General features: G+C 43.0%; 1 long non-coding RNA gene across 1 annotated transcript; it reads right to left on the bottom strand.

The window, feature by feature from the left end:
• Positions 1–547: 547 nt before the first annotated feature.
• Positions 548–2,348, bottom strand: LOC109279334. Its single transcript, XR_002086129.1, has 2 exons — positions 2,101–2,348; positions 548–1,718 (listed from the first exon to the last, which is right to left on the bottom strand). It is a non-coding gene; the product is annotated as an uncharacterized LOC109279334 (long non-coding RNA).
• Between the last annotated feature and the right edge of the window lie 406 nt (positions 2,349–2,754).

The raw sequence follows: 2,754 nt of genomic DNA, 5'->3' as shown, positions 1-2,754 counted from the left end.
CTGAAAGTCTGGCATCTCTGCTACTGCCCCTCTGTGTTGGACTATCAAAGGATTTTTAAACCTCTGCAATTAAGACCTTGTATCCTTTCAGTACCATTATCCTTAGCCACAGTGAGGCAAATGAAGCTTCAGTTTTCTCTGTGTCTTTCTATTTTTTAAATAGTAAAGGCCCTATATAAATGTACTTTTAACATCCATGTTACTTACTGGCAAGTTTGGATGCCCACAAGACCTTAAAACAGAAATTCCGTGCCACAAGCAGAAGAGGAAAAGAAGCACTCATCAGAGAAGCTGATAAAAGGGACAGCTGTAACATAAAGATTTGGAGGCTATCACAGAGTGAAATGTTCACTTTGGGGTGTATCCTTGGTACAAGCTTTGATGGTGATAGTGGTTCTTTTTTAAGGCGTGCTTAACTCCTGAGACTAATCTTGGTAGCTCTTAATTAATCAGAGACTGGTCCTACCCACCAGCATCACCGCAAAAAGGAGGCAGAGAAAATTTGCTTTTCAGTGCAGAATTTCTACTCCTCATAAGGAAAACCACAGGTTCTTGCTTTACTTTATTGTGAAGAGCAGATGGAGGCTCCAGTATCTTAAGGGAGTTGGGGGGTGGTGGGAAGTGGAATAGGTCCTTCTCACAGTCTGGCCATCCCGGCGTCCATATGTCAGAGTATTGCTAGTTATTCTTGAAAGCCAGTAAAGCAATTATTTTCTAGCCAATTGTGATTTGCTAGATGTTACTCCCGGCTTTCAGGAGATTCAATTTTCTACAAAGATGTCAGTTGTGCAAAGAGCTTGGTCTTTGCGACACCTCAGGGAAGGTAATCCATTTTGCACTCTTCTTAAACTGTCCCTTCATTTCCTTTGCTTTTCACGTCCTAGTGTTCTCGCCATTATTTTCAACTGCTTTATCTTCTTTGCTTACAAGTGCTGTACTTCTCTAATCTTGGAAAAATTGCCCTTCCTCCCACTCTACCTTTCTGACTTTCAGTAAATTAGCTGGTGCCTCCATGACAACAAAATTGATCATATCTCCTCAAGCTGTCTCCATAGGTCTCAGCAAGCTGTCTGCTCATGGGACCTTGTCTTCTCTGACAGCTCGCTTCCTGGTTTTCCTCCAGTACACTTCAACAGCGACCGCTAAGTTAAAGGAGACATTTCTGGTGCTGTTTTACCTGATTGTTCTGCCACTTCCATGAACATTTCCTTCCCTGGCTGTCAGTGATTGCTCTTTTTATCCTGTCTGCTTCACAGACTGCTCTGACTTGACGGATCTCAAGTTTTGCAACTTTCTGTTTGTTTTTCAGCCAGCATCAGTGTTTCCCCTATCTTTTACTTGTTACATTTTCTCACTGGAGCCCTACCAAAATAGCTGCTAATTAGCCTTAGCTTCCTCCAGTATCAACCTATGAGTGGAATATAGTCTGAAATCATTTGGCTTGGGAGGCCTGTAAAACACCATTAACTGTTTCATTAACTGCCTTGTCCTAGGGGAGCACTTTTTGAACCATAGGGATATGTTTGTCCTTTCAGAAAGAGGTGCTCTGTAGCTGCATTTCTGCAGACGGCAGGAATCCAATACTAATGTCAAGTCAGTAGCTCGGACTAAAATGAAGGACACTTGGGTGGAGCACAAGAAGAACAAAGTCTGCACTGTCCAAACGTAGACCAGAGATCGATCAGATTTTCTCAGCCCAGAGGAAGTAGGCTCAATTCCTGCAAATTAAGGTTGAAAATGTCTTTTGATTTAGTTAGAAAAGGAGACATGGCCAGCAACGCTCTGTCTCCCCACCCCCTATGGAGCAATACATCCTCTAATCCCACAGAAGTAAAAAAAAAAAAAAAATCAATCAAAACCCAAAACACACCAACAACCATACATACACACTTTATTAGTGATTTTTGTAGGCAGCAGGCTGGGCTTTTATTTTTGCTTGGGGAACTCTGTGGTTCACGACAGCTGCATACAGCTGTCAATCCCCTTTCCAGAGAGAGCGAGCTGTAATCTCATTTATTCTCAACTTCTGGAGAGCATATTTCTGTTCTAAACATCTTTTGATAACACTGAGAAGCACCTGTTGAATAAGAGGAAAAATACCTGTGCAGACAGGCTAACTGAAGGAAACCAGAGACACCCTCGCCGAGTGGAGAGGCAACCGTTAGCAGGTCCGTGCTGACGCCCTAGCCTGGTTCAGTACCTCTTGCCTCAGTCACCAGCGTGTCCTTTCTTCTGAACAGATTGCAACTGGCTCAAAATTTCTGTTTGTAATCAGCTTAGCAATACTCTGCCTGTTCCACACCCATGGTAATTTTCATCCACAGCCACACCGCAAATTCCTTGCCACTAGCTGTGCAGCTATCAGCTTCTTAGTGCCCTAAATAGCTCCCGTGCGTCATATTTGAGCAGCTCCTCTGCTCCCAGCTGACATTCCCAGCCCACAGAAATCTGAATGTTCCTGCACAGCTCTTCAGTTCGGGAAATCTAGAAATAACATGCTCTTTTACTATTTATTTCTCTGCAAGTTTTGACTTGTGGATCTTTTGGAGATAGTAAAAACAGGAGAAAACCCCTGCATATACAATGCTCGAATCCAACAATACATGACTGTGCTTTTTAAATGGTTCACGGGCACATGTGTCACTGTGAGGCTACGTCCCCAGGATAGTTGTTGCCTTGTGTAAGAGGAGCCTAGATAATTTGGCCATAGACTTAGAAAGGTGGCTCTAATTTCGACTAAAAATACATTTGCAT

Source organism: Aptenodytes forsteri, unplaced genomic scaffold (genome assembly GCF_000699145.1).
Source record: "Aptenodytes forsteri isolate BGI_AS27 unplaced genomic scaffold, ASM69914v1 Scaffold287, whole genome shotgun sequence".
NCBI lineage: Eukaryota > Metazoa > Chordata > Aves > Sphenisciformes > Spheniscidae > Aptenodytes > Aptenodytes forsteri.
This window is presented reverse-complemented; position numbering and strand designations above follow the sequence as displayed.